Source organism: Corapipo altera, unplaced genomic scaffold (genome assembly GCF_003945725.1).
Source record: "Corapipo altera isolate COAL_440 unplaced genomic scaffold, ASM394572v1 212, whole genome shotgun sequence".
NCBI lineage: Eukaryota > Metazoa > Chordata > Aves > Passeriformes > Pipridae > Corapipo > Corapipo altera.
The window spans coordinates 157,554-179,746 of record NW_020884944.1 but is presented as its reverse complement, the minus strand read 5'-3'; the positions used below and the strand labels follow the sequence as shown (position 1 = coordinate 179,746).

Below are 22,193 nucleotides of genomic sequence, written 5' to 3'. Positions count from 1 at the left end.
AGAGATTTGGGGAAGAATTCATAGGCACAGGGAGATTTAAGTTCCACACAAAGGCTGAGTCCTTCCTTCAAGCACGAACTCACCCCTAAACATAAGTCATTTTATGCAATAGCAGTGTTTTGGTGTGTTTCTAAGACTAACCAGAAACAATAAATTTAATGTTTACTGATCTATATCCACACATCAACTAGAGTCTCATTAAGCATCTTAGAGATATTAATAGTTATTTTTTTTATATTTCTACTACAAATTCACAGATTATTTACATTATTATTAAGCTATTCAAAATAACTACTTCAGTAAGGGCACTTTTTTCCCCCCAGTTTATATCTGCCTGTATGTACACACATGAGGTCTTCTTTACATGTGCAGGAGCTTGGACAAAGTTTGCACAGTAATATGCTTTGGAACAAAATGGAAACAAAAGCTGGCAAAAAACATTACACTCCTTTCCTCTGCAGACACCAAGGTCAAAGGAGAAGGGGAGGAGGTGCTCCAGGCGCCAGGGCTGAGGTTCCCCTGTAGCCTGTGGTGCAGCCCATGGTGAGGCAGCTGTGCCCCTGGAGCCCATGAAGACCATAGGGATGCAGAGATCACCTGCAGGCCAGGGAAGAGCCCATGCTGGAGCAGGTGGATGCCTGAAAGAAGGCTGTGAACCCAGGGGAAGCCCATGCTGGAGCAGGTGGATGCCTAAAAGAAGGCTATGAACCCAGGGGAAGCCCATGCTGGAACAGGGTCCTGACAGGGATCTCTGGACCCATCAAGAGTGGAGCCCACACTAGAGTAGGTTTTCTGGTATGACTTGTGTCCCTCTTGGGGACCCACACTGGAGCAGGCTCTTCTTGAAGGACTGCATCCCATGGAAAAGTGACCCACACCAGAGCAGTTCATGAAGAACTGTAGCCCATAGGAAGGACTCACCCTGGAGAAGTTCATGAAGCACTCTCTCCCTTGGGAGGGACCCCACACTGGAGCAGTGAAAGGACTCCTCTCCCCAAGCAGCAGCAGAAACAACATGTGACGAACTGACCATAACTCCACTTCCTTGTCTCCCCTGTGCCACTCGGGGGGGAGGAGGTAAAGCCTGAGAAGGAAGGAGGGGTGGGAGGAAGGTGTTTTTTTAAGATTTATTTTACTTCTCATTATCCTGCTCCAATGTTGATTGGTAATGCATTCAGTTAATATCCCCTAGTTCAGTGTGGTTTGCCCTTGATGGTAACTGGTTTGTGATCTCTCCCAGTCGTTATCTCAAATCATGAACCTTTTGTTATATTATCTCTCCTCTGTCTAGTTGCTGAGGGGAGTGGTAGAGTGGCTTTGGTGGGTGCCTTGGACAGTGGTAGCTCTTGGGACAGCACACTGAATTAGATTGGCCACTGCCTTGTGAAAAGTTTCAACACCTGAAACAGGTTTATGTGGGAACAAATCATAGCTTCTTCACTTCTGTCCTGCCCAAAAACTAGTGGGCAGGCTGGTACTATTTGCCCAAAATTTCTAATCCCAGGTCCAAGGAGGTGGTAAGAGCCATGGGCTCTTCACCACTCACTGGCCAGAATTAAAACTCTGGTCTTGGTGGCTGTAAAGCCACTCAGGACCCACTTCTGCCTCAGTATGAATTCTGTACTGAACTACAGAGAATGCTAGAACACAAACATGCTTCCAATTGTACATGAGCAGTACAGAAACTACAACCTACCCATTCATTTCTACAGCTGTATGCTTAGCAGGAAAAGGCCGGACTGCAACCTGATTTCACTCACAAAGTAATATCATTTAGACATAAAATTACAAGGATTATTTTACACTGTTCTTCCACCAACACAAATTAACAACTTTTGTAGGTATCCCAGGTACTGTATCCTTGCTGAGCTCTAAAAGGAATATTCTGAAGGCAACAAACTGTTCTTTAGTTATATCTATCTGAATGAGAGCCAAAGAAGTAACCCTAGAAAAGACAGACATCCCAAAAAAAAGGGAAGTAAACATTTTAGGGAGTAAAAACTCAAACACAGTAAGGATATGGAAGTATGTGGAACTGATACCCTGAGCACACTGATCTCAAATTCTGCTCCTTAAAGTGTTCCTCTTCTGTTTGTATGAGGATCCAATACTAAGGACAAAATTATTTATAACATATAATAAAAGCACAAATTTAGGTCCTTACAAAAAGTTAGTGATATTGAGCTTAGATTCTTTATACAAGACAATATCTGTTACTTTCCAAAACATTTACTAGATTGCAACTGAATTTATTCTTTCATATAAAATGGAAGTGCCTGGCCCACCTTTTTTTATTTTACTTTTTATGCCATATTAAATCACTCCAGAAACAATGATGACAGAGCAGTAAATATTTAAGATTACATCTTCTTTCCTACAACATTATTCTTTTCCTTCTCTATCAGATATACTGTCAAATAACCCAGTTCCCACTTTTATTCTCACTATTCAAACACTTTCAGCATCTCAGTTTCACTAAGATCATCGGATTTCATTGGAAAGATGAGTAGATATCAAAAGTCTGAGACAGTACTTCCTGGAGTCAACAAGAAACACTGTCTTCCATTAGACTGGCTCAACATTAAGCTCCAAACATTTATTGCCAATTCTAGAGATCCCACACCAGAGCTTTCAATAACAGTCATTACAATGAAGTGTTTATTGGAAAATAGCAACAGTAAACGAGTGAAAATATGTCCAGAAAGAACATTTAATACTCATAACCCTTTTCCTATCTAGGGATTGCTCGAAGAGCAAAACAAGTATTTCTTTCCCTTTCTCCATCTAAGAAAAAGACTCACAAAAGACTTCAAACAAAGCTCAGGGGAAACATTAGGAAAGTAACATCATCCAGCAAAGATCAGATAATCCTGAAATTATTATTCTGATCTGTAATTCCCAGCAGGTTGACAGCTACCTTTCAAGAAACGCTGGTGAACAGGTAGTCATACACTTCCTATAGAAAAAAAAGCAAACTTCAATCAACCAGTTATGCTTAGATACAATGGCACAAGAAAATTTCTAGCTGTCATTCACAAATATTTCTCCAGAGAAAGCTTTTGTGTTTGCATTTCTCTGAACCCTTCTTGTATCAAGCAGGGGTTTGTGCTGGTTAGTCGATTGGTTATGGGCTCCTGGTCCTGCCTTGTTTCTCCTATATCATGGACTTGCCTCGTTTGAAATTCTGATGCAAACCACAGCACTATGCCAAAGCTCAACATTCCAGGGATCTGCCTTTAGCCATAATTATAGGCTCACCTCTGTGCTCTCTACTTTCAAGGGCAGCAGTTTACCACAGGTAGAAAAACAAAATAATCAGAAAACAACAGCAGCATTCTCTAAGGGGCACCAAACAAGCTACAAGTTTGTCCACTGACAATTTCCTCCTGGATAACCCAGACCAGGAGGTAAAAACTAATGCTGGCTAACAAGAGAGCATACAGGGAAAAGGTTTCCATTAACAATGCAACAGAAGAGCACTGTGTGGACAAGTAATGTAGGAAAAACACACCAAGATGACCAGTAGGACACTGGGGACATGCAAGAAATTACTAGATGCTAGTCAGAGAAGCAAGTTTCTGAAAAGGATGCAATTTTGTTAGCTAAACGTCCTTCCAAGTGTTCAGTAACTTCTGCTGCCTATGCATTTCCTTCAGAGGTAGAAAATACAGATCTTCTGATGTTCTTACTTTGTTATTAATGTAAGTCAGAGCTTTGATGATCTCGCCAGGTGACTTTCCTTAAGGCCCCCCAACTTGTGCAATCAAACCAGACAACTTGAGAAAAAGGAAAAAAGTGGAGCATCTGTACTGTTTTGCTCAGGCAGATCTGGAGTAGAGGATTCTCTGTCTGTGGCAGTAACAGCATAAGCAGCGGCAGGTCAGCAGATGATTCCGCCCATCCCATGCAGTAATCTCAAACAGTTTTTTCCAGTCTGATTCAATCTTTGGTCTACCAGATATATAGTGATATTACCAAAAAGATTCATGAAGGATTTCTGAAGGAAACTTACGTCCACTAACAAAGTCAGCTTTAATGGTAGCTGAGAAAAGACTATATCCCACCATTTCCAGACCTATAAAGAACTGAGTACTGTACAAAACACATACAGTTTCATTCTCATAAGTAGTACTGGCACATAACTTTGCATCTAGTTTGGATATCATCTGCATGTCTCTGTTTCCTTTCTATGAACAGTGTCATGGAAGCCATGGTAGTGGAAATCCAAAAGCTCCAAAAGCAAGCAGTACAGGCTGGAAAAAAAAAAAAAAAAGTACTCTTGTCCAGACATCACTGCACTTATGTGGCAGAGACTTGGAAGCTTACCAAGTCCTATGAGGAGAGGCTGAGGGAACTGGGGTTGTTGAGCCTGAAGAAGAGGAGGCTCGGGGAAGACCTTATCACTCTCCACAACTCCCTGAAAGGAGGCTGTAGCCAGGTGGGGATTGGTCTCTTCTCTCAGGCAGCTCTCAGTAAGACAAGAGGGCATGGTCTTAAGCTCTGCCAGGGGAGGTTTAGGTTGGATATTAGGAAGAAATTCTTTACAGAAAGGGTAATCAGGCATTGGAATGGGCTGCCCAGGGAAGTGGTGGATTCTGTGTCCCTGGAGGTTTTTCAGATGAGACTGGAGGTGGCACTCAGTGCCATGGTCTAGTAACCATGGCGGTAGTGGATCAAGGGTTGGACTTGATGATCTCAGATGTCCCTTCTAACCCAGTTGATTCTATGATTCTATGAATGGTGTGGATTCCTGATTTCTAAAACGAATTTCATTAGCAGCATTCTGACCAAGAAAATGCCTTCCTACAAGACACATAATTTTAAGGTTCTAGGAATACATAATGCCAGGTATTAGAGAACTGCAAACCTGTTCCATTTTCTTAAAGCTAAGTGTTCTCTGACTCTTCTCTTACAGTACTGTAAACCTGGAATAACTTCAGTGAATTCCCATGAGTTGCAGCCATCTAAGACAGAGACAGTCTGAACATAAGCTGCCTGTTTACTAAACTAGTAGTCTTTATTGCTAAACAACTCCATCTCCTACCATGGTAAAATGGAAAGCAGTTGCAGAGTGTCTTTGCCTTGTCTTTTGCCTGCTTAACAAAAATATACTTGTTAAGAGGCTTTCAATCACTCTCTCCAAGTACAACAACAATTAAAATTATTTTAGAACTGCTTTTGGTGAGGTAGGTAGGAAAAGCAGCCTCAGCAAGGTATCCTTCCCTGCAAGCTCTGTAGAACTGAGAGAGACAACAAAAGTTTCCATTTCCTAATATTCTTTCTAATTCTGATCCCAGTCTTATGATTTCTGTTGATCTTAATTGCAGGCTAATGAAATAAAGACTTCATGGAATTATAAGTGGAACTTCCTAAAAACAGCTGAGTGTTTGTACTTCTTCAAGAGCTATCATAAATGCTGTGTGAGGTCAGAAACCTATCTGGATGTAATTCATGTTGAATTGAAAAGACAAAGCAAATTTCTTCACTGCAACGTGTTTGAGGTGTAAGCATGAAAGCTAAAGAGAAGAACTGACCACAGTTTATAAAAAAAAGACAAAAACAAAAAAATGGAAACAACTACACTTGTTTTAAGGATATAACCACTTCAAAAGTGATAAAAAATTAACATGAATGTGGCAACATACACGTATAAATAGATTGTGTTGCTGCTTTATCTGCAACATCCCCTAGATGATATGCAGACACAGCTTTCCTGCATTTCCTATTACTTTTTTCTTCTCCGAAATGTCAAACATTTTCCTCAGAAGCACAAGAACTACACCAAAGAGACCGATGAGATTTACACTCATACTCAAACTGATTCTTTTCTAGAATAATTAAGCCATACCCCAAGACCTTGGGAATCTCTAACAGTCTATATGCCTCCTTGGTTTTATACAGAGACTTAAAACCACTGTATGTTAAGACACAAAACCAAAATTATCTGGACTAAGCATTCTCTATCGGTGATGTTCCCACTGCATTCCTTCTTCTGATAGTGCAATATCAGAGGAGAAAAGATGGAGAAAGAGATAGTTCCAGCCAAGGAGCTAGAAAATATTAATCCATTACCCTTCAAGAACAAGGAACAGTTTTGCATAAAGCTGAGCCTCTTTCTAACCATCTGGGTATTTGATCTCTGTATCAGAGACATACTAATGAGAATAAACAAGGGTACAAAGACAATGAGTTTTCCTAGACTTGGTGTGTACGAGCTCCAGTTACCTTGGGGTTAGAAATCCAAAGCAATGAGGAAGCCAAGCTGTGTGCAAGTAAAAGTGTTTTTCCTGTGACTTAAAGACTCCCTAAAAAGCACACAGAGAGATAAGCAACAGAGCAACCAAGGGTCTACAAACATGGCAATTCGATTTTGGACTGGTATGCTCTTTTGATCCTTTATTTAATGGACAAGTGAATTCGAGCTAGGTTAAAACATACTATTTGTGTCTTGAGTGCTCTGTTACACTGTCAGATTTTATTCACACAATCAGAGCAATAAGACTGTAAGAAATCAAAGTTTATCTGAGCATAAACAAGGAAAAGATATGGTGCCAATTTGTGTAGCAATTCTAGTGGGACCAGTTGTCTACTTCCTCTTCTCATAGAAGCTGATACCCTTAGAAAAGCAAGAAAATGAGATGCAGAGAGGACAAGCCAGTGAATGAATACTAACGCACCTACCTTTAAAGCACCTAACCTAAACAAAGAGGGTGACGGGCTACAGAGGAGGCCTGCACTCCTTCACAACCACACATATGTGCAAGTCAATGTGAGTAGGTGTTCTGTGGGGACCAGGGAGTAGTGGGGGTATCTGGGGACATGTGACAGCAGCCCTGAGGGCTCTTCAAGGAGGAAGAGGGCAGGCCAGGAACAGCCTCAGCTACCACCCCAACACACACAGAATCATAGAATCATAGAATAGATTGGGTTGGAAAAGATCTCCAAGATCATCAAGTCCAACCTCTGATCCAACTCCAATTACTATATCATGGCACTAAGGGACACATCCAATCTCTTTTTAAAAACCTCCAGGGATGGTGAATCCACCACCTCTCTGGGTAGGCCGTTCCAATGCCTGATAACCCTCTCTGTAAAGAATTTCTTCCTAACATCTAACCTAAACCTCCCCTGGCAGAGCTTGAGCCCATCTCACTGAATATTAAGCCTTCATCTGGACTAAAGTAAAACACCACCACAGGATCATCATAGAAACATAAAATGGTTTGGGTTGGAAGGGGACCTTGAAGATCATTTGGTTCCAACTCCCCTGTCATGGGCAGGGACAGCTTCAACCAGACCTGGTTGCTCAGAACCCCACTCAGTCTGGCCTTGAACACCCCCAGGGATGGGGGATCCACAGCTTCTCTGGGCAACATGTTCTAGTGCCTCACCACCCTCTGAAAAGGTGCTTTTCATACTATCTAATCTAAACCTACTCTCTTTCAATTTGAACCCATTCCCCCTTGTCCTGTCACTACATGCTCTTGCAAACAGTCATGTCCCATCTTTCCTGTAAGTTCCCTTTGGATATGGGAAGGCTGCAATTAGGTCACCCTGAAGCCTTCTCTTTTCCAGGCTGAACAATCCCAGTTCTCTCAGCATTTCCTTCTGGATTTCTTTCCCCATCCTCGGCGTGGGGCTGGCCCAGTTCTAGTTCCTTCTCCATCTGAAGAACCATTGCGACGCCTTGAGGGGAGAGGTGCTCCCCCCTCCCCCACCGCACGTGGCCCCATGGCCGGCAGGGAGACAGGTCACAGGACACCGGGCGTGGAGAGGAGGCAAGAGAGAGTTTATTGTGGGGGATGTTACATTTATAGGGTTTAGGGGGATTCACAGAGTAACCAATTAGAAGTCTCAAGGGGCTTACAGGAACACCCAATCACAGGAAGAGGTTAACAAAGGCCAATGGGACACACCTCAGGACACCTTCCCAGGACATTCCTGCATGGATAACAAAGGGGGTGCTGGGAAGAAGAAGCATGTGTTTGCAAAGACACCACCAAAAGCCATTTTAAAACCTGTTTAAACCACAGTTTTCCCATATAATGCAGGTTTAATGCTACATTTCCTCATAGGAGAGGTGCTCCATCCCTCTGATCAATGTGGTCACCCTCCTCCAACAGGTCGGGGGCCTTCCCATGCTGGGACTCCAGAGCTGGATGCAGCACTGCAGGTGGGGTCTCAGTAGAGGGGAGTAGAGGGGCAGAACCACCTCCCTCCATGCTGCCCACGATGCCTTGGATGCAGCCCAAGACACATTTGGTTTCTGGGCTGTGAGTGATCATTGCAGTTCCTGTCCAGCCTCTCACATACCAGCACCCCCAATTCCTTCTCAGCAGGACCAGCCCCTCTAAACCTTCCAGCAGTTCAAGCAGTATCTGATGGTGCCTGGACAATCTGCACTGCCAGTGGTGCTGCACATCTGCCAGCCTGGGCCTCCCTCCCTGATATGAGAGCTCATTTCCTCTCCCCTATCCACTAACCACCAAATTGGAAAAAGAAGCTCCTGTAAAACAACAGATGTGATGAGAAAGGGGCAACGGAAGCGGCAAAGAGAATGTCACTGTGAATAAACAAACAAGTGTTTATTACAGAAGGAGTTACCATCTCCACTTTGTCAAAGGGGAGAAGATAATGCTTATTTTGCAAACAGTCATCTAGGGACAAGCAGGCACTGAAGAAAATGCAGATACCATCCCTCCCAGTCCACTCCTCCCCTCTCATGCATTCCTGCCCGAGTTTTTCATGCTGGTATAAGAGAGACAAGAATCAGAAGAGACCATGGTTGTGCCCAAGGCTGTTTTACACATTAGCCAAGACTCCTGCAAACCTCTCATATCTTGAATTTTCTTTGAAAAAGGAAATAAAGAAACTTTGCATAACTGACTGATCAAAGAGGTACACTGAGTTATTGTTCAAATGACACCTCCTTGTGTTAAGGTGACCTCCAAATGAAACGTGGGTGCACAACTGAGTGATTAGAACAGCACACAATTATTAAAACAGCATCAAATTATTCAGTATCTAAATGCATCTGTTTAATATCTTGAAGATTATCTTGATTCATAACACACAAACAATAGAAGGATCAGAGTAATTGTCTTGCAAGCACAGGAGCTTTCTGTTCACATAATCCACTAACCAGGAAAAGCATCAGACCTGCACAGCAAACAGAGAAGATTAAATTGTTAGCTGTCAAAGGCAAGATAAAAGGGAGAAGTCATTTCTGTGCCTCCAGCTGCACAGGTTGAGTTCAGTTCCAGAACACAGACAGTCTTGCCAGTTCCTGGCGTTATAAATTCATTAGTCAGCCTTTAACTCTCCTGAAACAATCCCCTTCCTCATATGCCTTTTAAAAACATCTTTTTCTCATGATGGATCCCTTTGATTTGTGTACTCTAGGCACTGAGGAGGAATTAAGCTCATATTTTCAGGCTTTTCCATGCAGATGAGATGAGCCAAGAGATCTAAAACACATTCTTCTCTTTTTTTAACCAAAACTGAGTGTCTCCCCTCCAGAAGTCAGGGCTTGCAGAAAGCTGCAAAGGTTTCTGATGAAATGTTGGGACTAGTCAAAAGCCCAGGAAATTCTCTGATGTGGTAGAGAGAAACCAGTGGTGAAGCCACTTTGGACACAAGATGCCACTATGAATGATATTTACAATAAGCATTAATTAGCCTATAGTTTTATAGTTTTTATATGAATACATGTTTAAAACATGAGAAATTGGTAATTCTGTACAACAGGAAAAAAAAAGTGGAGAACTGTAGAGAATTGCATCTCTAAGGGAATCTGCCATAAGCCATCCAGAACCAGCCACAATTTTAGTACCATCCAGGGGCTTTTAAGTTCAATACAAACTACAGGGCTCATTGCAGGTGCAAAGGGTAAATATCTGTTGCCTGAAATATCCATTTTGTAAATTAAAAAAACTCACATGATTAATATTTACCATTTAGATTAAGTCAGGAAGTTTCAGCGCTGAGACAGTGTTTCAGCAAAGTTGTCTGATTTACCCTTTCTTTACAGAAAAAAAAAAAAAAGATAGTTCTACAGCTCACGAATTAACAGGCAAAGAAGTTTTGAGTACCCTTAATTGAAACTAAAAAGTACAGAGCATCTCTGTTCATTTGCATTCACTAGAAAATTTCAGCCATCCCAATTCAGTTCCCTGTTTTGTGGCTACAGTTCATACTCTGAACTTCAGAACTTCTCTGAACCCATACTTTGTAGCTGAGAAAACCCAAAATAATGTAGAAAATCTGGCCAACAGAAACACATAAAAATTGAATTTGTAGGATTTTATCTTTTATGCCATTTTTGTATACATTAATGTGTTTGTACATGTGTACAGAAGCAACACTTCACTGAGAAGCAGCACAATCCAAGTTTAAAGTTAAAAGTTCAATTTCAAATTAAAATCTTGGGGAAACTATTGCTTTACCTATTTATTTAGATTATTTCATTTCCTCCAAAACCAGTGTTACAAGATCTCTCCTCTACTCTGCTCTCCTGTATTAGTGAAAGAAAGCAGTTTGTGAAATATGCATGGACAACAGCCTTTAAAAATGTCAATTGCTATACAGCAATACATCATTCCTCTGGCTAGAGGGATACACCTATATCTGGTATCCCATATGCTCCTGGACTTTAAAGTTAGAGTCAACAGATAGAAACAGGGCACAGGTCAGAAGGAATTGAAAACAGATCAGGGGAATTACAGACTTCTATGAGAGAAGTCCCAGATTCCAGAAATCATAAACATATACACAGAGAAGATAAAACAAAGGAAAAAAATCAGAATAACCAGATGGAATAGTGTTGCTGAGAGCTCCTAGCCTTGTCAGCTGTCATTTGACTTAAAAGATCAGTCTCATTTTTTTTTTACAAATACTGTATTATATTTACAATACATTCAGATTGTAGAGGGACAGGCTCCCTCCAAAACTTGATCAAGTTTGTTTCACCTGTTTTCCAGCAGGAAAGATGTCTTTCCTCCATAAATCTGTTTATTATTTACCTCCATTTTTCAATTCAAAGTCATCTAAGTATGTCATTGAAATTCTATACCCTTATTTTTAAATGAAGAATGTGTGTTATAATTTTTAAGGAGATCTATGCTAAACTGTGTCCTATAAAATAATCTCACATAACTAGATATCTAACCAGCAATCTAAAAGATATCTTAAATGGCCTGTCTAAAAATGCACTTCAAACGGCCTGTCTAAAAATGCACTTCAAACTCAGAAGGGTATATAGTTCATAAATTGTGAGCAGCTATTAAACTGTTATGCAAATGTCTTTCCAGAATGGGGACTTTAAATGATAAAGAGAGAGAGCAGTGATTTTATTCTCCTAGGGATTTGTTAAAAAAAACCCCAACACATATAATTAGATAATATTCAAGAACTGCATATTATTCTAAGCTATTCAGAATCCAGGTTTCTTAGGGAATACAGAAAACTTTACATTTGTTTTAATCACTACTACAGATTCTACTTCCTAATAATTTCCCATGAAGAAATGGAAAGTAATTAAAGACAACCTTTAGTACTGGGAAAGAAGAAAAGAAAATCTGACAAAAGGTAAGCATTAAATGAATAACATTAAAAAGGGAAGAACAAACTTTTCTTCTGTTTAATTTCATTAAAAAGTTTTTTGCCTTTTGCTTAAAAAAAAAGGGGGGGGGGAAGTACAAAACACCCAACTTTGAAAAATTATTATTCTAACTATAGTTAATTATAATTAAAAGCCATCCAAAGCCACAATGTATTATTTAGTGAACTGCATTTCAGGTAGTGACTGTTTAGCTGGGGATTTATTGTACATAATATTAACCCTCCTAAAATTAACAGCAGAATACACTGTACTGATTTGCCTAGACTGACATGTTAGTTCCAGACCAGTCTTTGCTGGGATCTCATTATAAATCCTGAAAGAAGAACATAAACCCCTTTTCTTCCTGCTGAAGTTGCTCTTCCCTGTCCTAGGAGATCCATCCCCTCGCTGCTAGTGCTCTTACCTACTGGAATGTTTTTCACACAGGAGGTAGGTGTTGACACACACAGGTCTGGCAGTAGTTTGACATGCAGGACAGGTGTTTCTTATACCTTTTCTTCTTTGTTATGAAAGATCTGTAATAAGATTTGTCTCATACCAGCACTTACATGATCCAGAAAGCCCAAAAAGTTTGACTGTAGGTTTGTGATGGTGTGACAACCCACACTAAATCACTCTCTAAAAGAAAACCTCAATTTTAAAAAGAGGCTCATGAGGCTGTCCAGCTTCCTATTTCAGTTTCATGAAATTGTCATTTCAACCTCAAGCTCCAGTCTGTACCTGCTCACTGCAACACATTCCCCCAGTTCCTCCCTCCTGAAATGGGAAAACATATAAATCCAATCTTCGCATATTAAATCTTCCAGCTATTTTATCTTTACCAGGACTTGACCCTATTTTCAACCATTCAAAACACGTTTTTCCTGATGAAGACCCAGCCCTCTGGGAAATGAGGTTCAAATTTGCCCATTGCAGCTGTCATTCACTCAGGTACTCAGCACACACCATCACCTGAGACAGGTCCAGGTCATGAAGGAATAGCACAGAGAGCAGCCTACGAGTGCCAATTAGTGTTCAGATTGCAGCTGACTCAGCTTCAGGGACGAGATAGAATCCAAATTTTTTGTGTACCAGCAATTTTCTGCTTTCTTATGCCTATCCTCTAGCTATTACCATGCTTCACTATTAAGACCTTTTTTCTTCCTCAACTCCAAATATAACTACCGCTTCCTTAGGCTCCTGCCTTGTCTTACTTTTCGTCTTACAGGCTAATGATCTGTCAACTAATATTAAATTATTTGCTCTCCTAATTGCCTATTTTCAAATAATAGATTGTGGAGGAAGGTGGCTACCTTAGCACTTTCCCTGTATATTTCAAAAGAAGAAAGAATTGATGCATTATAAATGAAAGGCTCAAACCCCAAGATACCTATAGTCCTACTTATTACTCATACATATATTTCATCCAGAATATTAAAATGTATTACAAAATTTCTGCAGTATTTATTTTTCCATTCCCTTCCAGTATCAGTTACTTTCATTCCGAAGCCTATGAGCCTTTCTCCTTTTCAGATCAAACATTTAAAGCATCCTGAAAATTTAATAGCACCGTAATGCTGCATTTTAAAACACAGAGAAAAAAAATATGATTGAGTCCACTGATGTTTTTTCCACCTTGTAAGAATTCTTCCTGTATGCCAATAAAACAAAATGAAATCCAAACCACAGACAGCTGACCAGGTTACCAGTTTGAGATCAGTTTGGCTTTGTGACACAGGGGCGACACATGTAATAAGCTTAAGAACAAAATCTTTCCAGAGTTAAAGAGACTCAACTGATGAGGCTTTCCCTGTAGAGCAGGGAAAATGCAGAAAGCCAAGGTGGCAATGGGATGCAGGCACAGGGATGCACGCATACAGGAAACAAGGTCCCCCTACCTGTCTCCTCCAAATCCCGTAATTATTTTTCTTGGATGGATTTCTTCTCGTGTTTTCTTCAACCCTTCCTGGACTCTATGATGAATTAATTGGAGTACTCTGGTTACCCTGAACTTCTGAACAGACTGAAGGTGGAAAAAGACATGGAAAAACACTGACTAAAGACCTGTTGGCAACTCAATTGAGACATGTTGGAAGGAGTCAAATAAAGCTCCTCTCTTTCAGACCTTTTGGGTTCACAAAATGAATTTGTTTCAATACTCCACCAAGAGCTTCATCCTCATTTCACCAGTGTGCTGCAATCTGACAAAAAATGAATGTGTGGGTTTGGAGAATAGAAAAATGAAACCTTGCGTTGTCACAGGGCATTTGCTGAGGCAACAAGAAAACAACAGACCATCAGCTATAGCAAATTTGCGTCATTAAAACCACTCACAACAGTATTCTTTCCTTTTTGCTGACCTTTACCTCTGAACTTCAGTGTTTTAACAAGTGAGCTTTCTCAACAGAGAAGAAAACTCAAGATTGTATGGCACTGAGTTGAACTCAGTAACATCAAATATGGTATGATTTCCTCCAGAAGCTAATCAAACTTTGTAAAAACATTATTAGTACAGAGAGATAGTTCTACCAAAATAATCTTCCTGCTAAAAAATAATATTCACTTTAAAGGTTAATATGACAGATGGTTTAATGCAGAACATTGCTTAGGTTTCATCCATTTGTTTTAATTATTATATTCTAAAAAGTAAAGACTCAAAGGATTCTCAAAATTTTTAGTGAGTTTGACATTAAACACATGAACATTTTAGGTGTAGCATATTTATCTATGCCTAGTATTTATTTATCAATATAGGCAGAAAAATAAAGCACAACATAACCAGTAAGACCTTAAGTCAATGTAGGCAACCTGAAACCTTTAATTACAAAAATAAAATCCTAAAATTACTTTCACATTAGAAAAATAGAGAACTTTAAATAGATAACTTTAAATTTCCTTTTGGATGACAGTTAATTGCTAACAAAAATACCTGCATCTGTCAACAATTAACAGTAAGTGAATATAACTTCCCAGAAACTTAATTACAAGCCTTTTCACCTCTACCCTAATGACCTAATAAAAACATGATAGAGAAATATTTGCATTACTTGTACCAGCCATTTGTTCCTTTAATCCGTAAGTGTGACAGATGATCATCAAATATCCACCTTTGTATGCTTGCATTCCCAGTAGCATACAACACTTTCTTAATCAAAGGAAGTGCCCTGTGACCACACTTCATGATCAGTCTGAATCATGGACTGATGGGTCTTCCATAGTGAGGGAAACTTAGTGAAAAATAAGCACTTTTTTAGACAATGACTTGCTCACGTACTTAAATTCATGTTTTCTAAGTGAGTAACAATGAAACCAGATAGACCCTAACGTTATTATTTAATACACTACCTATTCAACTGAGAAAAGCACCTCCCATTCTCGAGGAAACTCCTAATTTTCTATAGTTACTGGGAGATCACAAAATCAGAGGTGTCAATGGGAAAACATGCTCCCTGTCCACCTCCCCAAGCTCCCTTAATTTAGGTGGGGTTTTTTTATAGATTCCTTTCCTCCACACAAGCATTCTAGTCTGTATTCTGCACAGTTTTTGTGGATTGCTCTTTTAGAGCACATTTCCTTTAAAGAATGAAAGAGCTTGAAGATATACTTCTTACAAACAGAGGCAGGTACTGCACAGAGGCAATGGATAATAACGATTTAAAAAATTGATTCCAGTCCAGCCTCAGTGAATGAGTTAGAATTTCAGTAGGAATTAAGTGACTCCAATATGAATTCGAGTTTGGGCAGAGCATCAGGTAATCACGAAAAAGCAGGAGGCCACCATGCCCTGCCATTATATTTTTGCAGGAGTTTTTCAGGTCACATCATTCTTTCCCTGTGAGCCAAAGCCAGATATAATCCTGTTTTTACTGCCATGGAGAATAATAAAAGAGAGGCCATTAGTCTTTAATTTAAGGTTTACGACACAGAAAATTTTAATGGAAGTTAAATTAACTATTGACATTTATCACAATAATTTGTTCCATAGCCTCTGACCTGCAAGACAATAGCAGGATAATAAAGGCTTCAGGACACGACTGAGCTGGGAGAAGAAACTGCCAGTTATCAGATGCAAATAAGCAGCCTGTAAAATGTGAGACTTCTTGTTTTACAGACACAGAAAATTCAGTGGTGACTGTTTTATCTTTGAGATATATTCACACACAAGCAATCAAAACAACTTTCATATCCATTCATTTCACAAGTATAGGCAAAATGAGGTCCTGAAAAGTCTTTTTAAAGGAAGAAAACTAAATCGCTACTGACCATTATGGCATACAAAACAGCTAGAATGATATCCTCTTGAGAGAAATGCTTAAAAACTTTCAAGATGATTTACAGATGTAAGCTTAAATTCAAAAATACTCTACCATATGAAGGAATTACGTTTTAAACATGTATTAGGCAGGGTAATATAAAGGAGATCTGAGACAGTAAGAGACAGTCTTTTTGACTTAATGGCTTGTTCCAATCATATAGTGAAAAACTGGAATATTGAAGCTTTCCATTCAAAATAATTTTTAACAGTAGCTATTAATAACATATTGCAGGCAGGTCTATATTCTTCCAACGTAATTTCACTGTATTTTACATCATGGGTAGGTAATTGTAAACGAATTTTTTTTTATATTAACAAAAGCACAGTACAACAGTGTATAACTGCTAAAAGCCTCCATTCTGGGATTTCGTAATTAAAATGCTGGTTTCATATCAACACGACAGAGCTTGTGCAGCCCAGGAGCAAAAATATGCTCATAAATACTCTCCTTCTACCACACAATCCCTGTGTCTTTGCATTCCTGCAGGAAGCCTCATCTAGCAGCAGGAATCAACACTGGACTTTATATCCAGATCCTTGCCCAAAACTGTCCTGAAGCTATGACTGTAAACTGGCTTTAACATCACAGGGCAGCATAACTCTGGCATGTCAAGCCAAGATTAGCTGACATTTTCATAAGAATATTTTCCTAAAGAATCGAAGAAAAAGAGGCAGATTTTAGCATCAAATCCTGTGTTTAGGCACCAAGCAGTATTTATTTAAATATGCTTTTGTTCATAATTATACCATCCTGTGGGGAGGGTGGGACCATGAAGCCAAACACATAGGCCTTAATTAGACCAAATTCTCCTGAATTTAAGAAGTTTGTCTCTTTAAAACTCGAGGCTTGGAAACTTCTTCCTATACCCAGCAACTGATCATTATTTTTCCCTTGAAGCCTGTTTAATTGTTCATATAATGTAACTTTTTTCCTGGCCTGTATAACTGAACTCCTTTTCATGTGTGTCTCATCATTTTTATTACCTAAACTGAGCTATTGGCAACAGCATCATCCTGCCTTGGCAATTTCTATAGATTAAATAAATGTTGTATGAGGATGTTTTTCTCTTTATCTGTTTTAAATTTGTTGCCTTTTAATTTCAATATCCCTTTGTTCTTTTGTTGTGAGAAAGAGCAAAAGCTGAGCATTTGATTGAGCCTCTCCATACCAGTTCATTTTTCATACACTTCCAGTGTCTTTTATTGCGTCCTCCTTCCTTAACTAGGTCAGACAAGCCCTAGAAATCTGTTTGGTAGTCCCTCAGCCTCTAATAATTTCCACTGCCTTCTGCATCACTTCTATTTCTGCTAGGTCCTGCTGCTGTAATGCAACTGGAATTGAGTGTAGCATTCAAAGTTAAGAGAAAGATCTGTTTAGATAATGGCAGTTAAATATTTCCCGTGTTGTTTTGTGTCACTGTCTAATTTATCCCACTACTTCACTTGCTCTCATTGCTACTGCAAACCCTATCCCCACTCCTACTGAGCTAAGCCTAGCTGCCTCATATCCCATGTCACACTTCAGTAAGTCAATGTATTTTAGTGAATTCAGTCGAGAGATGAAAACTGAACAAAACAGTTCTGTCTCCTGTACCTCATGTTGTACCACTCCACCCTCAGAGAGCCCATGGCTCTGGCTGTGGTCCCTGGACATCACCAGACAAAGGCTGTTACTTCACCTTGGAGGCACTGGAAACCCAGTCCCTGCCCAGGCAAGTACTTCTAAACATACATGTACTAGGTTACATCTGTCTTTTGATGCCTGCTGGGGTGAAGGTCATAGTTATTTCTGTTCCACAATTTCGAATTGCCTCTTCCTATGCTCTGGTCTATTTGCATCACTTCCTAAAGTATGGGACATGTCTCTTATGTGGGTGCCCATTTCTCTTACATATAAGTTACCTTTTTTACAGTAATAAGGCAAAAATGTTACCAATGATTATAGCTTCTCTGCCAAAAGTTATTCCTCACTCTCAAGAGCCTGTTTGCTTTGGGGGTATGAAAACAGGGTTGTTTACCCAGTGAAGGAGCAGCTTATGTCACGTCAGTAATTTTCAACTCAGATTTAATCAAAGAAATCCAATACTTTCACAGTATTTTTTGCTTCTCTGTTAAAGGTATTATGGCATAGTATTTACATTCAGCACACCACTGCTCTTAAACCTGCTCCAAAGTTTAAGGAATAGCCTAAAAGATCAGTAAGGTCTGTCAAGCAGCAAACCCAGCACTGAACTTGAGAGTGGGAATGAGATCAGCTGTAGCAGCTTCCCCCCAGCCTGACCACTGGACTCACAGCTAGTCTCATGTGGACCTGAAGTTCCTTGATACTGGCCAGTTTTCAAAAGGCAAGAAGACTTTCCAAGCAGTATTACAATAAAACTGTCGCACCCAAATACCTATTTTTTAAATTTCAAAACTTTTTTTTTTTTTTTTTAATTCCTCTCCTCGGGAGGGGATTTGGAGGAGAGGTTACTCTGGTATTTTTGAAACAGCTAATCCACCGCTTTTCAGACACACCACCATACATATCAGAGATCCAACAGCTGGAGATGACCACATGTTCATCATCTGATAACAGATCATTTGCAAAAGCAGGACCTCAGCTATGGAGCAATCTGCCAATAATGATCACATTGGGCTCTATTGCACTTCGCTCTCAGAGACCAGACTCTACATAACAAATGGAATACAACAAATGAAAAAAAAAAGGAAGGGTAAGTTCTTGACCTCATTCCACTGTTAGCTCTCATGGCAGTTACTCACATCTAGTTCTGTAAAGTATTTCAAATGCTTCAGTGTGAAATTCTTTTGAAATGCCATGGACTGGTTTAGATTTGTAATATGTAATGAAAGATAATAAGTAGTTGCTTGAAGAGAAAAAAAATGAAATTAAGACACACGTGCCCAGCAGCTGCCTGAGGACTAAGACGCAGTAGACAGCAAAGCAACATCTAAACCCTTCCATCAGGATGAGATGTGAATGACTTACTGTACTGAAAACACTTTTCTTCTCCCCTACATCCTCGCTTTGCTCAGGTTTCAGGGACAGGAAATCAAGACTCTTGGCTTAGAAATAAGCAGAGGCACTCTCTGGCAAGACTGACTGATGTACATGGTCAGGAAAGAGATTTCAGAGCACACTGGGGATCCACCATTTACTATTTTCTCCTCTTCCCTTAGATTACTTGCAGTTTTGTTTTAGTCTAAGGTACCTGGAGGGTACAGTTGGGGATGTGTCTATGGCTATGGATCGCCAGTAGCAAAACCCTGAACAATCCCATTAGAAGCAGCTTGGTGAGCAAGGACGAGTAAAGAGGAACCTAAGAAAGTAGACAGGTGTGTACAGAGCCACTTTCTTTATGGAGAAAGAACCACATTGAAAAGCACCATTTGGACCTCCTTCAAAAGTTATGGAAGAATGAAGCTAAATTATTAATAAAGGAACCAATGGAATTCTTCATCTATTTTTGATGCTTTTACAAATTTTATTTTTTTTTATGGGGACTCCTGTTCTGGAAAAATCATCAGATTATTTTTTAATGGATTTTGTTTTAAAATACTTTTAGAGATACTTTTTGAACACATAGAATATTTTTTTACTTTTGGGGAAAAAAACAAAGTGTGTTGACCAGCTAGGAATGAAACAGAAGTGGTTTTGTGGTTCTCTACCTGCTGACAGTTGCTTGCTTTTTGTCATAAATATTCATAATCCACTAAAGCTCTCTTTGTAGATCTAACAGAGGAATTCTGGGGTTTGTGTATGAAAAAGATAGATTTGGATACTATAGAGAACAGAAGAGGCCTATCAGAGTGCTGTCTATGGCAGCTGTCATCTTCAGTCTTCTTTCTGGAAAAGAAAAAAAGGCATTTGCCTTTTGCGGAAATAAACATACCATTCAGAAACAAACAGGTGAAACAAAGTGGTGAAACTTGGCTTTCTGGGGCAAGTTCACACTGACACAACAAGGTATGCATAGAGGTTTCCCTAAAATCATACAACTCCTTAAAATCAATCAGTAAAACGGTGTTGATGAGCTGAACTAATTATTCTGGCTCAGCACTAAGCACATACATGCATGGTGCATTGCATGGGGTAGTCACTTCATAGAAAAAATGGTCAGAGGAGAAGCTGAACTAGGATGATTTACCAGGCAGCTTTAACTGTTTCTACCAGTGCCACTATGGAAGCTTCATCACTGTGGGATGTTTTGGTGGGAGCCGGTTTATACCAACACTTGCAGCTTTTAATCAGCACAACCTACAAACACAAACATTTTGGACCGAACACTCAGCATGAGCAAATAAAAATTTAAAATAGAAGATGGAAAGGACAGCTCCAACTCAAGCACCTTACAGGTAACAATCACCAGGTAGGACATTTGTTTGAACAAAAAAAAATTGAAGTACTTTGGCAGACGAGATTTCATGTTGAGTGTCAGGAAAGTAGTCTCTATACACCAGGATCTGGGAATACCCTCTAAATTGCTTTATCCATCATCAAGAAGAAAAAGTCCACAGCCTGCCACTGGACTGGTTTCTGTGTGCGAGGTGCTGGGCAGAATGATCATAAACAAAAATTCAAGATATACAGATCAATAAGAAATCCAAAGCAGGAGAAGAAACAAGCTCAGGGACCCAGAAGAGAGAAAGTCCATTAAATTTCCTCTGATGCTTGAATGCCAAAAAATGTACATCCTAAAGAGATAAGATGATAATATATTTCTTAAAACAACCTTATGGAGGAGGTAGCCTGATTTGCTGAGTGACACACTGCAAATGGAGAGTCTTAGGTCCTCTGCCTTTGCAAACTCAAATCAGTCAATTTTATAGCCCAAAGGGAATACAAACACTAATGATGCAGTAATCGCTTCTGCACAAACACCCCTATAACAAAATGGATAAATCTATATTATTTGTTTGAACTAATAAAAATGAAGAGTATTACAATCTCTCCCTGCCTTGCAATCAATAACTGTGCTCTGCTTTGGTTTTTCTGAACTGGCAGGAGACCATTACCTTGTGACAACGTTTTTCCATTTAAATCTCACCTCTTCAGAAACACTCCATTGACCAGATTTTACCAGTAAACATTGATTTAGGATGAAAAAAAGGAAAAACAACAAAATCTCAGTAACCACTGTCCACTAAAGCCATGCAACCTGAGCAGAAACATACTTCGCAAGAAAGACTTACTCTGGTGAAGAAGAATATGACAGGGGAAAAAAAACCCCTTCTGTAGAGCTAAAGCATGCTTGCTGCTAAAGAGCCTCTTTGTATAATTAGGATTTGCAAAGTGGCAAAATGCAATCCAATTAAGTGAGTTAGGTTCATGTGATTAACACCAGACTGGCAGTATTGCTCTCATAGTTCCACAGCAGCTTTACTAATTAGGACATCGCTAAGTAGAGACATCTGACCTCGCCCCAGCCAGTTCACGTTATTGTTTACCCTTCTGAACCCTCACTGCTTGCTTCTTTCCTTGCTTTCCTTACCAGTGGATACTTTCCTGTGATATTCCGTTCCATTTCAAAGCATTTCTAGTCATCATCAGCATCAAATCATTAGCGCCTCTCTACTCACTAACTGAAGAACGAAAAGAAAAGATGAAAGAGCTTTCAACGCAGATATTTTTCTGCTCAGGCTTTAAATTCCCCTACAATATCAAAATAAGTGCAGGATGTGTAGAAAAGCAGCCAGGAAGCAATTATAAGTTTCAAGTAGCAAAAAATGGAAATTATCTGTGCCTGCCAAATAGTAACCACAAGTGAAAATGGTGTCAAGGGGATACGATGCCACAAATGTTGCTCAAAAGAACAGAAATAAGATTTTCTAGATACTGTCTTGTCCATTATAGCTTTGTGTTTAAGTGCCCTTAGAATGACAGCTAACAAAATAAAAGAGTTTGGCAAGTACACACAACTTTGTGATGCGATGAAGCAGCAACTGATAAGCATAATATAGGAGCTCTAAGTATCAAGAGAAAATATTATAAATTTAAATTTTCTCCAAAGCAATTCATCAAATCAAACAGAATTGCTTTATAATATGCAGAACTTATAACTTAGAGAGCACAAAGAACTCGTATTTTAATCACTTTTTCCATTTGACATTAGAATTCTTTTCCATATACCTCATAGGAATGACTGCTATGCTACAGAAATAAAAATGCTGAATAAAAATTAAGTGTAGATCTCTGAGGATAAACCCCAGCAGCCTGATGCCATTTACAATCAAATGGTATCTATGATATTAAAAAGACATTAATAAATGTGTTACAGA

At 39.5% G+C, this 22,193-nt stretch overlaps 1 protein-coding gene across 2 annotated transcripts in view; it reads right to left on the bottom strand.

The window, feature by feature from the left end:
- SLC7A11 (solute carrier family 7 member 11) overlaps window positions 1–22,193 on the bottom strand; it is a 220,052-nt gene that overhangs the window by 92,817 nt on the left and 105,042 nt on the right. Inside the window, exon 1 of one of the 2 annotated variants that reach the window (XM_027662243.1) lies at window positions 13,498–13,515. The exons of the other annotated variant lie outside the window; for it this stretch is intronic. The gene's annotated coding sequence lies outside the window, so the exon portion shown is untranslated. Of the gene's footprint in view, window positions 1–13,497; window positions 13,516–22,193 lie in introns of those variants that run through there. 2 annotated transcript variants of the gene reach the window in all.